The sequence below is a fragment of the Arachis hypogaea genome, chromosome 14 (assembly GCF_003086295.3).
Source record: "Arachis hypogaea cultivar Tifrunner chromosome 14, arahy.Tifrunner.gnm2.J5K5, whole genome shotgun sequence".
NCBI classification, from domain to species: Eukaryota; Viridiplantae; Streptophyta; class Magnoliopsida; order Fabales; family Fabaceae; genus Arachis; species Arachis hypogaea.
In genome coordinates, this window is record NC_092049.1 from 113,959,457 (window position 1) to 113,974,801 (window position 15,345).

The 15,345-nt window shown below is 37.4% G+C and overlaps 1 non-coding gene across 1 annotated transcript; it reads left to right on the top strand.

Annotated features, from left to right (window-relative positions):
* Nucleotides 1-7,868: 7,868 nt before the first annotated feature.
* Nucleotides 7,869-7,976, top strand: LOC112745851 (small nucleolar RNA R71). Its single transcript, XR_003173759.1, has one exon. It is a non-coding gene; the product is annotated as a small nucleolar RNA R71 (small nucleolar RNA).
* The last annotated feature ends 7,369 nt before the right edge of the window (nt 7,977-15,345 follow it).

Below are 15,345 nucleotides of genomic sequence, written 5' to 3' on the forward strand. Positions count from 1 at the left end.
CTAAGAGAAAACATAACAAAAGCTAAACCTAATTGCCCCCCTTGTTTCCACTTGAATTGGGGTTGAAATAGCTTCAGAAATGGATTGGACTAGGTTTTGGAGGCCCAGAATTCGCCCCCAGCAATTTACAATTAATTAGCTGACGTAATTCGGGTCACGCGTACGTGTCGCTGCGCAAAAATCCATCCACGCGTACGCGTGGGTCACGCATACGTGTCGCTCGTAAATCTTCGTTGTGCGTACGCACGCGTGCTGAAACTTCCAAACTCCATTTCTTCAAGGTTTCTTCCCTTTTGCATGCTCTTTTTCTCACTTCTTCAACCTATACTTGCCTTGGAAACCTGAAATCACTTAGCAAACACATCAAGGCATCATATGGAATTAAAGTGGATAAAATTGACTAGAATTAAGCACAAAAGAGCATGTTTTCACTTTCAAGCACAATTTAGGAAGAAATCATGAAACTATGCTATTTCCTTGAATAAGTGCAAGAAAAGTTGATGAAATCCACCCAAATAGAGCAAATAAATACCATGAAATGTGGATTCATCACTCACGGGTATTCAATAATCAATTAGATCTAAATCCAACCAACAAATTTTACATCATAGTAATAAAGACAGTAAAAGATTGATCTTTTGTACCAATTTTTACAACTGGATATTGTAATGACGAACTCAAGAAGCTGCAACAACAAGTAATTTAAAGTTATAGAGATAAGATTGAAAAATCTCAACTTTAATTCAGTTCCTGATTTTCCAACTCAACAATTATAGTCCCCCAATAGTGAGATTTCTAGGAATAGTGAACTCACTTACCACATAAGAATCTCCATTTTTCAAACATCAAATCAAAATATATAAAAAATGAAACCTTACTAAAAAAATTAAAAAAGGGGGTAAGTACCTATTTGCGTTCTAGCAGCAGACACACGATTCTTGATCATGCATCTCTGCTTCTGAAGAGTGGCCTTATCTACTGGTTCCTCCACCGCCCTTCTCTTCCCCTTTGCCACCGCAGCTGTCCCTCTTGATTATTACTATTTCTGTTGTAAAATTAACACAGGTAGATCAGAGTACTCACAAGCTTAATCGCAACCTCTTCATTTGTCTGAATATTGGTACCTACTCAAAAATTTTTAAAATAAATTAATCTGAAAAAATGATTTGGAAAATTCAAAAATTAGAAGTTCAATTATGCACACACAAAAAAAAAGAGAGGAGAGAAAGCTCACTAACATAGATCTCTCCAAAGGATCCGCTACCAATTTTTCGACCGATACGGAACTTGTTCCCAACTCGAGGCTCCATTAAAGGTCAACCTCTTTTGACCAAATCCCTAAAAAGGTTTGGGAAATTTGAGAAGAAAAACAAAACACGAGCAACAGAGTTTAAGCTCTATGACTTGAAGAAGCAGGTTATGGAGTCGTTGTGGAAGAAGGCAGAAGACAGTGGGTAGAGGAAGAAGTGAAGGGACATCTTGAAGAGGAAGAAGGCAGATAGAAAGGGTATAGAAGAAGAAACGGAGGTTCATCGTGAAGAGGAAAAAGGCAGAGGAAGTGGGTGGAGGAAGAAGCGGAGGCTCATCGCTGCAGCAAGCAGGGGTTTGGTTCTCAAATTTTATATTGGACAATTTTAAAATATCAAAAGAGTTGTTATCTTTAAGTGTAATTTTTAACAAATTAATAATAAATTAAATATAAACCATTAGATCATTTATCAATCTAATCTAACGCTTCAAATATTATGGTGCATCAGATTAGCTCAAAAAACTTGGGCTGATTTTAGACATACCCATCCATTTTGAAATAAATGCATGTATGATGAGCTATGTTTTTAGCCATTAATACAAAATTAATACTGCAATCTCTTTCATTGCGAGATGCTCTTGAACTGCCACTTGGTCAAGCACCCATATTTTGCAACTTGCGACATGCTAATGCTTTGCAATACTTCTTATAGATTGCGAGATTGGTGCACGGAATTGTGATCACACTTTTCACAACTCCGGTACAACTAACCAGCAAGTACACTGAGTCGTCCAAGTAATAAAACCTTACGCGAGTAAGGGTCGATCCCACAGAGATTGTCAGCTTGAAGCAAGCTATGGTTATCCTGTAAATCTTAGTCAGGCGGATTCAACTGGTTATGAGGTTTTGATAATTAAAAGATAAATAAAACATAAAATAAAATAAAATACTTATGTAATTCATTGGTGGGAATTTCAGATAAGCGTTTGGAGATGCTTTGTTGCTTCTGAACCTCTGCTTTTCTATTGTCTTCATCCAATCATGCATGCTCCCTTCCATGGCAAGCTGTATGTTGGAGGAACACCGTTGTCAATGGCTACCATCCGTCCTCTCAGTGAAAATGGTCCAGGTACGATTTCTGTACGGCTAATCAACTGTCGGATTTCTCGTCTCGGATGAAAAATACCAGGCACAGCTACCGCATGGCTAATCATTTGTTGGTAGTCACTTGTGTCGGAATAGGATCTCTCTATCCTTTTGCACACTATTACTGCGCCCAACATTCGTGAGTTTGAAGCTCGTCACAGTCATTCTGTCCCAGATCCTACTCAGAATACAACAGACAAGGTTTAGACTTTCCAGATCTCAGGAATGCTGCCAATTGGTTCTAGCCTCTACCACGAAGGTTCTAATCTCACGGATTCGAATGCTATGTTGTCAGGAGAGGCAAGTCAAATCCGTGGATTAGAGACCCAAGAGACTATACTTTGTCTATCGTCCAATGACTACGTTGAACATCATGTAGACCGCTTGTGGTTGTCAGGCACGCGGATCTTGGCTAAGCGAGTAACGAAGATAGTGGGTGATTGTCACGGGTCACCCCTTCATTCTGACTTAACTGAATTAAGTACGAGAGTATATCTTGGAGAAGAAGTAAGCGTGAATTGAAAGAGAAACAATAGTACTTGCATTAATTCATGAAGAATAGCAGAGCTCCTCACCTTAATCTATGAGGTGTAGAAACTCCACCGTAGAAAATACATAAGAGAAAAATGTCTTGGCATGGCCGTGTGGCCAGCCTCCAAATGTGAAAAATGGCATAAGATGATAAAAGTCTCGAATACAATAGGAAATACTAGTATTTATACTAAACTAGTTTCTAAGGATTACAGAAATTGAGTAACTAAGTGCAGATAGTGCAGAAATCCACTTCCGGGGCCCACTTGATGTGTGCTTGAGCTGAGCATTGAGCTTTACACGTGCATAGGCCTTTTCTAGAGTTAAACGCCAGCTTGGATGCCAGTTTGGGCGTTTAACTCCAGTTCTGGTGCCAGTTCCGGCATTTTATGCCAGAAAATGGTCTCTGGCTGGCGTTTAAACGCCAGTTTGGGCCATCAAATATCGGGCAAAGTATGGACTATTATACATTGTTGGAAAGCCCAAGATGTCTATTTTCCAACACAATTGAGAGCGTGCCAATTGGGCTTCTGTAGCTCTAGAAAATCCACTTCGAGTGCAGGACGGTCAGAATCCAACAGCATATGCAGTCCTTTCTCAACCTCTGAATCAGACTTTTGATCAGGTCCCTCAATTTCTAGCAGAAAATACCTGAAATTATAGAAAAATACAAAAAATCATAGTAAAGTCCAGAAATATGATTTTTGCATAAAACTAATAAAAATATAATAAAAAGAAACTAAAACATACTAAAAACTACCTAAAAATAATGCCAAAAAGCGTATAAATTATCCGCTCATCACAACACCAAACTTAAATTGTTGCTTGTCCCCAAGCAACTAAAAACAAAATAGGATAAAAAGAAGAGAAAATACAATAAATTTCAAAATAGCAATGAAGCTTAGTTCCAATTAGATGAGCGGGACTAGTAGCTTTTTGCTTCTGAATAGTTTTGGCATCTCACTTTATCCTTTGAAGTTCAGAATGATTGGCATCCATAGGAACTCATAATTCAAATAGTGTTATTGATTCTCCTAGTTTAGTATGTTGATTCTTGAACACAGCTATTTTATGAGTCTTGGCCGTGACCCTTAGCATTTTGTTTTCCAGTATTACCACCGGATACATAAATGTCACGGACACATAACTGGGTGAACCTTTTCAAATTGTGACTAAGCTTTGCTAGAGTCCCCAGTTAGAGGTGCCCAGAGTTCTTAAGCACACTCTTTTTACTTTGGATCACGACTTTTACCACTCAATCTCAAGCTTTTCACTTGGACCTTCCTGACACAAGCACATGGTTAGGGACAGCTTGATTTGGCCGCTTAGGCCAGGATTTTATTCCTTTGGACCCTCCTATCCATTAATGCTCAAAACCTTGGATCCCTTTTTTTTACCCTTGCTTTTTAGTTTAAAGGGTTATTGTCTTTTTGCTCTTGCCTTTTGGTTTAAAGAGCTATTGGCTTTTTCTGCTTGCTTTTTCTTTTTCTTTCTTTTTCTTTGTTTTTCGCCACATTTTTTTTCTTTTTTTCATGTTTCGCAAGCTTTGTGTTTTTCACTGCTTTTTCTTGCTTCAAGAATCAATTTTATGATTTTTCAGATTATCAATAACATTTCTCTTTTTTTCATTATTCTTTCAAGAGCCAACAATTTTAACATTCATAAACTTCACTATAAAAAATATGCACTGTTCAAGCATTCATTCAGAAAACAAAAAGTATTGCCACCACATCAAAATAATTAAACTATTTTCAAGATAGAATTCAAAATTCACGTACTTCTTTTTCTTTTTCAGAAAATATTTTTCATTTAAGAAAGGTGAAAGATTCATGGAACATTCATAGCTTTAAGACATAGACACTAAACACTAATGATCGGTAATGAAGACACAAACATAGTCAAAACATAAAGTATAAAAACCAAAAACAGAAAAGAAAATAAACAAGGAGATTAAATAATGGGTCCACCTTAGTGATGGTGGCTTCTTCTTCCTCTTGAAGAACCAATGAAGTTCTTGAACTCCTCTATGTCTCTTCCTTGCCTTTGTTGCTCTTCTCTCATGGCCTTTTGGTCCTCTCTGATTTCATGGAGGATGATGGAGTGCTCTTGGTGCTCCACTCTTAGTTGCTCCATGTTGGAACTCAATTCTCCTAAAGAGGTGTTGAGTTGCTCCCAATAGTCGCGTGGAGGGAAATGCATCCCTTGAGGCATCTCAGGGATTTCTTGATGAGGAACTTCCTCATGCTCTTGTTGAGGTCCATGAGTGGGCTCTCTTGTTTGCTCCATCCTCTTTCTAGTGATGGGCTTTTGAGATGAATCTCTCCATCTCCCATGACTCGGAGTTGGAAGTAATTGCCTTTCCTTTCCTCTTCCTAGAGATTTCTCTGGCCTTAGGTGCCATTAATGGTTATGGAAAAACAAAAAGCGGAGTTTTTTTTCACACCAAACTTAAAAGGTTTGCTCGTCCTCGAGCAAAAGAAGAAAAAAATGATTAGAGGAAGAAGAGATGAAGGAGATGGAGGTGTGTGAATGGTTCGGCCAAGGGGGTTTAAGGTGGTTATGATGTGTGAAAATGAAGGAGTGATGAGGGGCTTATATAGGAGTGGAGTGGAGAGGGAATTCTTGTAATAGGGGTTGGGTTTGGGAGGGAGATGGTTTGAATTTGAATGGGTGGGGTTAGGTGGGTTGTATGATGGTTTTATAGGAGAAATGGAGGTGATTGGTGGAGGTTATTTTGGGGAAGAGTGTTATAGAAAGGTGTGAAAAGGAGAGAAAAGGAGTTGGGGTAGGTGGGGATCCTGTGGGATCCATAAATCCTGAGGTGTCAAGGAATTCTGCTCCCTGCACCTTTCTGGCATTTAAACACCCCTGGACAGCCCTTTCTGGCGTTTAAACACCAGTCTGCTGCCTTTCCTGGCATTAAACACCAGGCTGATGCCCCTTTCTGGCGTTTAACGCCAGCCAGACACCCTTTTCTGGCGTTAAACGCCAGTCTGTCTGCCAATTCTGGCGTTTAACGCCCAGAATGCTACCAGACTGGGCGTTAAATGCCCATTCTGCTATCCTTACTGGCGTTTAAATGCCAGTAAGCCTGTCCTCCAGGGTGTGCTATTTTTGATGTTGTTTTTTATTCCACTTTAATTCTGCAGCTGTTTTTGTGACTCCACATTATCATCAACCTAAAGAAAACATAGCATGGCAATGGAAAACAAATGTCTATAAAAAATAAATATAATTAAATAATATTGGGTTGCCTCCCAATAAGCGCTTCTTTAATGTCAATAGCTTGACAGTGAGCTCTTAGAGAGCTTCACAGAGACTCAGAGCTTAATGGTGGCCTCCCAACACCAAACTTAGAAGTTGAGTGTGGGGGCTCTATTTGACTCTATATTGAGAGAAGCTTTTCATGCTTCCTCTCCATTGTTACAGAGGAAGATCATTGAGCCTTAAACACAAGGTAGTCCTCATTCAGTTGCTGGACTAACTCTTCTCTGTCCACATCAATCACAGTTCTTGCTGTGGCTAGTAAGGGCCTTCCAAGGATGATGCATTCATCCTCATTCTTCCCAGTGTCTAGGATTATGAAGTTAGCAGGGATGTAAAGGCCTTCAACCTTCACTAAGACATCCTCTACAAGTCTATAAGCCTATTTCATTGATTTGTTTGCCATCTCTAGTGAGATTCTTGCAGCTTGTACCTCAAAGATCTCCAGTTTCTCTATTACAGAGAGTGGCATGAGGTTTATACCTGACCCCAGGTCACACAGAGCCTACTCAAAGTTCATGGTGCCTATGGTACAAGGTATTAAGAACCTTCTGGGATCCAGTTTCTTCTGAGGTAATTTCTGTTGAACCAAGGTATTCAGTTCATTGATGAGCAATGGAGGTTCATCCTCCCAAGTCTCATTACCAAATAACTTGGCATTCAGCTTCATGATTGCTTCTAAATACCGAGCAACTTGCTCTTCAACAATATCTTCATCCTCTTCAGAAGAAGAATACTCATCAGAGCTCATGAATGGCAACAGTAAGTTCAGTGAAATCTCTATAGTCTCTGTATGAGCCTCAGATTCCTTTGGTTTCTCATTAGGAAACTCCTTAGTGGTCAGTGGACGTCCATTGAGGTCTTCCTCAGTAGAAATCACTGCCTCTTCCTCCTCTATAGGTTTGGTCACTTTGGATATATTGATGGCCTTGCACTCTCTCTTTGGATTCTCTTCTGTATTGCTTGGGATAATACTATGAGGGATTTCAGTAACTCTTTTACTCATCTGACCCACTTGTGCCTCCAAATTTCTGATGGAGGACCTTGTTTCAGTCATGAAACTGAGAGTGGTCTTAGATAGATCAGAGACTATGGTTGCTAAGTCAGAGATGCTCTGCTTAAAATTCTCTGTCTATTGCTGAGAAGATGATGGAAAAGGCTTGCTATTGCCAAACCTATTTCTCCCACCATTATTATTATTAAAGCCTTGTTGAGGCTTCTATTGATCCTTTCATGAGAAATTTGGATGATTTCTCCATGAAGGATTATAGGTGTTTCCATAGGATTCTCCCATGTAATTCACCTCTTCCATTGCAGGATTCTCAGGGTCATAAGTTTCTCCTTCAGAGGAGGCTTCTTTAGTACTGCCGGATGCAGCTTGCATTCCAGTCAGATTCTGAGAAATCATATTGACTTGCTGAGTTAATATTTTATTCTGAGCCAATATGGCATTCAGAGTGTCAATCTCAAGAACTCCTTTCTTCTGAGTCATCCCATTATTCACAGGATTTTTTTTAGAAGTGTACATGAACTGGTTATTTGCAACCATCTCAATGAGTTCCTGGGCTTCTGCAGGGGTTTTCTTTAGATGAAGAGATCCACCAGCAGAGTGGTCCAATGACATCTTGGAAAATTCAAACAGACCATCATAGAATATACATAAGATGCTCCATTCTGAAAGCATGTCAAAAGGACACCTTCTGATCAATTGCTTGTATATTTCCCATGCTTCATAGAGGGATTCACCTTCCTTCTGTCTGAAGGTTTGGACTTCCACTCTAAGCTTGCTCATCCTTTGATATGGAAAGAATTTGGCCAAGAAAGCATTGACCAACTTTTTCCAAGAGTTCAGGCTTTCTTTAGGTTGTGAGTCCAACCATATCCTAGCTATGTCTCTTACAGCAAAGGGAAAAAGCAAAAGTCTGTAGACCTTGGGATTAACCCCATTGGTCTTAACAGTGTCACAGATTTGCAAGAATTCAGCTAAGAACTAATGAGGATCTTCCAATGAAAGTCCATGAAACTTGCAATTCTGCTGCATTAGAGAAACTAATTGAGGCTTAAACTCAAAGTTGTTTGCTCTAATTACTGGAATTGAGATGCTTCTTCCATAGAAGTTGGAAATTAGTGCAGTAAAGTCACCAAGCATCTTTCTTGCATCTCCACCATTGTTGTTGGGTTCGGCTGCCATGTCTGCTTCTTTTTCAAAATTTTCTGTAAGCTCCTCTTCAGAGTGTTGTGCTTTAGCTTCTCTTAGCTTCCTCTTCAGAGTCCTTTTAGGTTCAGGATCAGCTTCAACAAGAATGTCCTTATCCTTGTTCCTTCTCATATAAAAAAGAAGAGAACAAAGAGAGAATGGGAATCCTCTATATCATAGTATAGAGATTCCTTTATGTGAGTATAAGAATAGAAGAATAGAAGAATGAGAAGAGAGAGGAGATGAGTAATTCGAACAGAGAGAACAGAGAGGGGTTCGAATTATGAGTAGAAGAGAAGTGTTAGTAATTAAATAAATAAATAGAAAGAGATGAGAGAGAGTATTCGAATTTTAAGAAGAGGGAAAAGAAAAATATTTTTATTTTTATTTAATTAATTAAGTTAGTTTCGAAAATATTAAAAGAAATAGAATAAAATTAGAATTTAAAACAATTAGTTAATTAAAAAGAATTTTAAAAAAGTGGTTAGTTGTTTTCGAAAATGAGAGGTGAAAAAGTAGTTAGGTGGTTTTGAAAAAGAAAAGAAATAGTAAATTTTTAAAATTAAAACAAACAAGTCAAGTAGTTAGTTGAAAAAGATTTGAAAATAAATTTTGAAAAGATAAGAAGTTAGAAAAAGATTTTGAAATTAAAATTTTAAAAAGATATGATTGAAATTTATTTTGAAAAAAGAATTGAAAAAGAAATTAAAAAGATTTGATTTTTAAAATTAAAGTTGATGACTTGACTAACAAGAAACTAAAAGATATGATTCTAGAATTTAAAGATTGAACCTTTCTTAACAAGAAAGTAACAAACTTGAAATTTTTGAATCAAAACATTAATTGTTAGCAAGGATTTTCGAAAATATGAAATAAAATTAAGAAAAAGGATTTTGAAAAATTAGTTTTAAAATTTTCGAAAACATTAAAAAAATGAAAAAGATTTTGAAAAATTTTAAGAATGAAATTCGAAAATCATAAAAAAAATGAAAAAGAATTGATTTTGAAAAAGATTTGAAAAGATAAAGTTTTTAAATTGAAATTTTGACTTGACTAACAAGAAACAACCAAATTTTAAAAATTTTTGACCAAGTCAACTCAAAATTTTGAAAATTATGAGAAGAACAAGGAAAAGATATTTTTTTGACTTTTAAATTTTTAATGAGGAGAGAGAAAAACAACAAAATGAAATAAAACATAAAAAATTAAGATCAAAACAAATAATGCATGCAAGAACACTTTGAATGTCAAGATGAACACCAAGAACACTTTGAAGATCATGATGAACATCAAGAACATATTTTTGAAAATTTTTAAGAAAAGAAAGACATGCAAGACACCAAACTTAAGAACTTTTGTACTAGGGACACTAACAATTCAAAAATGCATATGAAAAACAAGAAAAGACACAAAACAAGAAAATATAAAGATCAAACAAAGAAAATCATCAAATACAACTTGAAGATCATGAAGAACATAATGCATGATTTTTCGAAAATTTTAAGAAAATTAAAAAAAATGCAATTGACACCAAACTTAAAATTTGACACAAGACTCAAACAAGAAACACAATTTTTTTTTGTTTTTTTTTAGATTTTATTAAATTTTTTGTATTTTTTTCAAAATTATTTTGGAAAAGGAAAATAAAGAAATTCAAAATTTTTAATAAGAATTCCAGGATTCATGCAATGTTAGTCTAAAGCTTCGGTCCAAAAGAATTAGACATGGCCAAATGGCCAGCCAAGCTTTAGCATAACAAATACAGACATGTCCTTTCTACAATGGAAAGTGGAAACCTCATTCCAAAAGAATTAGACATGGCTTAACAGCCAGCCAAGCTTCAACATATCTCATGAAGCTCTAGAATTCATTCTTAAAAATATTTTTTTTGAAATATTTTAAAAAAACTTTTTGAAGAGAAAATAAAGGTTGAAACAAGAAAGAAGGTTACCTAATCTAAGCAACAAGATGAACCGTCAGTTGTCCAAACTCGAACAATCCCCGGCAACGGCGCCAAAAACTTGGTACACGAAATTATGATCACACTTTTCACAACTCTGGTACAACTAACCAGCAAGTGCACTGGGTCGTCCAAGTAATAAAACCTTACGCGAGTAAGGGTCGATCCCACAGAGATTGTCGGCTTGAAGCAAGCTATGGTTATCCTGTAAATCTTAGTCAGGTGGATTCAAATGGTTATGAGGTTTTGATAATTAAAAGATAAATAAAACATAAAATAAAATAAGATACTTATGTAATTCGTTGGTGGGAATTTCAGATAAGCGTTTGGAGATGTTTTGTTGCTTATGAACCTCTGCTTTCCTATTGTCTTCATCCAATCATGTGTGCTCCTTCCATGGCAAGCTGTATGTAGGTGGATCACCGTTGTCAATGGCTACCATCCGTCCTCTCAGTGAAAATGGTCCAGGTACGGTTTCTGTACGGCTAATCAACTGTCGGATTTCTCGTCTCGGATGAAAAATACTAGGCAAAGCTACCGCACGGCTAATCATCTGTCGGTTCTCACTTGTGTCAGAATAGGATCTCTCTATCCTTTTTCACACTGTCACTGCACCCAACATTCGTGAGTTTGAAGCTCATCATAGTCATCCCGTCCCAGATCCTACTCGGAATACCACAGACAAGGTTTAGACTTTCCGGATCTCAGGAATGCTGCCAATTGATTCTAGCTTCTACCACGAAGGTTCTAATCTCACGGATTCGAATGCTCTGTTGTCAGGAGAGGCAAGTCAAATTCGTGGATCAGAGACCCAAGAGACTATACTCTGGCTATCGTCCAATGACTACGTTGAACATCATGTAGACCGCTTGTGGTTGCGAGGCATGTGGATCTTGGCTAAGCGAGTAACGAAGATAGTGGGTGATTGTCACTGGTCACCCCTTTCATTCTGACTAACTGAATTAAGTACGAGAGTATATCTTGAAGAAGAAGTAAGTGTGAATTGAAAGAGAAACAATAGTACTTGTATTAATTCATGAAGAACAGCAGAGCTCCGCACCTTAATCTATGAGGTGTAGAAACTCCACCGTAGAAAATACATAAGAGAAAAATGTCTTGGCATGGCCGTGTGGCCAGCCTCCAAATGTAAAAAATGGCATAAGATGATAAAAGTCTCGAATACAATAGGAAAGACTAGTATTTATACTAAACTAGTTTCTAAGGATTACAGAAATTGAGTAACTAAGTGCAAATAGTGCAGAAATCCACTTCCGAGGCCCACTTGGTGTGTGCTTGGGCTGAGCACACGTGCATATAATTTTTCTAGAGTTAAACGCCAGCTTGGATGCCAGTTTGGGCGTTTAACTCCAGTTCTGGTGTCAGTTTCGGCGTTTTATGCCAGAAAAGGGTCTTTGGATGGCGTTTAAATGCCAGTTTGGGCCATCAAATCTCGAGCAAAGTATGGACTATTATCCATTGCTGGAAAGCCCAAGATGTCTATTTTCCAACGCAATTAAGAGTGTGCCAATTGGGCTTCCGTAGCTCCAGAAAATCCACTTCGAGTACAGGAGGGTCAGAATCCAACAGCATCTGCAGTCCTTTCTCAACCTCCGAATCAGACTTTTACTCTTGTCCCTCAATTTCAGCCAGAAAATACCTGAAATTACAAAAAAACACACAAACTCGTAGTAAAGTCCAGAAATGTGATTTTTTCATAAAAACTAATAAAAATATAATAAAAAGTAACTAAAACATACTAAAAACTACCTAAAAACAATGCCAAAAAGCGTATAAATTATCCGCTCATCAGAGATGCTGAACAAGCAAGTCATTTCTTTCTCCTCTTATATAAAAAACACCTCATTTCTATTCTTCTCGTAATATTTTTCCATCTCATAGAGTATGAGTGTTGTAGATAAAAATTTTGGTAATTTGTTGGAGCAAGTTGCTGAATGTGCTAACAAGAGTAATTTTTTTTATAAAAGTGAGTTAGAGCGTGTTGGAGAGTTTTATGTATTTTATTAGTGTTAATATTCACTACAAAAAATTCTGAATATTATCGAATTTAGCATTGGAAGTTAGCAGTGGGTTTAATGGCGGATTTGGCAATAAATTCGTCAGGTCAAAAAGTTACCGTCGGATTCAATTTTCCGATGGTAAATTCACCGGTAATAATTAGAGAAAAAAAAGAAAAATTGGCGTGATCATTATCGTCGGATTTAGGGGTGAAAAATCTGACAGTAAGGTAATCAAATGAAATGCACCGTTTTGGTCACAGGTTGTACATTACTGGAAAATTTTTTTGACGATAAGTCCATCGGCAAAATTAACCCTAAATTCAAATTTGGGAACTATTCTCCTCCATTTCTGAAACATCATCAACCTCACTATTCACCCATTTCCCTTTCTCTCTCGTTGGCGACCCCCGAATCACCACCATTTGATGTCGTTTCGCTGGTAACCGCCACCTCACTCACTCTCATCACTGATCACAGTTGCCGCCTCAACGTTGCCACATCCTACACCATGCTCATTCAACAGTGTCGGCACTTCCTGCTCCACGCTCGTTCATCATCGTCGCGACCTCTTACGATCGGTCTTCCCTTGTCATCGCCACGTCCAACAAAATCGTCCACGTCCAACAAAATCGTCAACACCACCACTAGCATCGTTGCTGCCTCCAGCAGCATCTTCGCTGCTCATCATCGCTGCCTCCCACAGCTTTGTCATCGCCACCTCGTCATGGTATTCTTCCGTCATCGCCACCTCTCATTTGTCGCCACCTTTTGTACTATATCCCTTTCTCTGATTAGTTTCTTTTGAATCTTTTTTTAATATTTAGGGGTTTAGGGTTTATTTAATTTTTGAAACTTTTTTAAAATAGTTAATCTTTTGAGTTTGTATCTCTGTTTGTTTAATTATTTGTGCAATTATTGTTGAATTTTTTGTTTGGGGGTTTAGGGTTTGTTTAATATTTTGTTTAATTATTAGAATATATATATATATATATATATATATATACTTTGGGGCATTTTGTCCCCTTTTATTATTTGCTTTTTTTCTTTTCTTTTTCTCCTTTATATATATATATATATATATATTTTTTTTTTCTTTTATTTTTCTCAATGCATATGATTAAATTATTGAATGCATGAACATGTCCTAAACATTTCTTTCACATTTTCATAAAGATATATAACACCCAATTCTTAAACCAAATATTTCCAAACCCAACTTTCCCACACTTAAATCATGAACACTCTCACTAGTCTAAGCTAACCAAAAATTCAAATCAAGGACATTATTATTTTTCGCTTAGAGTTAATGATGTGCTAAAATAAAGAACAAATGGGATAAGTAGGCTCAACATTGGTTTACAAAGGATAATGAAAAGGTTAAGGTCATATAGGTATGTAAGTTCAGTGAAACAAGGCCTCAATCATATAAGTGCATGTATACATCAAATAATGGAAATATAGAATTAATCAAGACAAAGATCACAATTTTAGAGAGAACAACACACACCAAAAATAAACTATTGGTTGATAAAATGCAACCAATTCAAATAAGCTCAAAAATCTCACAGGTTTTGTGTGTTCGAGCTCTAAACCATGTTCCAATATAATATTCCTTCAAACAAGTTTATCAAAAATTTTAAATCAAATTAGTGAAATGTTATAAAAAGTTTCTTGTAAAAGAAAATATTACTTCAACCAAGTGGTAAAATATGCACAAAAATCAAACAAACATGCAAATGCAACAACTAATTTAATAAAAAAAAAGTTAAACATTGGTGTTGAATTAGGAAGTACTAACCCGCGAAATTCGGTATCGACTTCCCCACACTTAAAGATTGCACCGTCCTCGGTGCATGCTAAGATATGCAAGTGGATGGGTGGCTACAACTGATGCTTTTCTCCAAGGATTGTGCAGATGGACTTGTTTGTCTCCCTATGTAAAAGTTTTCTGTTTCCCTTCCTCGGTGGCCATCCTGAAAGAAGAGGAAAAAAAGAAGGAAAGTAACCCAAAAACAAAGATAGGAAACAAATAAAATATGGTTGGGTTAATGCCAAATGATGAGGGTCTCAATTACATGGTAGCTACAACATACAAGTGAGAAAACAGTAGAAGCAAATGGCATATCAATAGTGCAAAAAGTGCAATAATAGGGGAGAGAGTGTGGGTAATGAAAGACAATATAGGTGCATGTCAATGCAAATGGAATACAAGCATCATAAAAAAATTAGCATTGACCTATAAATAATATTACCCAACAATGGAAACAAGTCACAAAGCACCAAAAGAAAGCAAGAGAAATGCAACAGTGGAATAAGGACATTTAACACCAATAGAAAAATAATAAACATAGAAAAGAAAATAAAAACATGCATACAGTTAAAATGGAATGAATGAAAGAATGTAAATAGAATGAGGAAAAAATGAGAAGGAAGAGGGAGGAAAGATAAGAATTCTGGTGCAGATCTAGTTAAAGTGTGTGTCGCATGCAACGTGGACGCGTGTATCACTCGTTCGCGTGGGTTGCGCTATTTTCAAGTGACGCGTACACGTGGGGGATGCGTACGTGTGAAATGAATTGTGCTATTGGTGCGAGAGCAGCCTCGCGCACGCACAACTCTCTATTTAATTCGCACATTTGCCAAAAATTCAACTGACGCGTGCGCGTGAGGGATGCGCACGCGTGGATGGCCTGGAGGGGAAAATGACGCGTTCGCGTCAGGGACGCACACACGTGATGTTGCTCGTGCTCCTAGCACCATTCCAGCATCAAGGCATCACAACTCTCGGCCAAATCACCCATTGATGCCGATCTGGCGATCCACGCGTACGCGTTGCTGACGCGTACGCGTGGGGTGACTAAAATACGGGTGACGCGCACGCGTGGGTATTGCAAAAAAGATTTGGGTTAGGATTCATTGAGATTGTAAATTTTGAACAAGGTCGCCCACGTGTACACGTGGGTTGGCTCGTGTGCAAGGC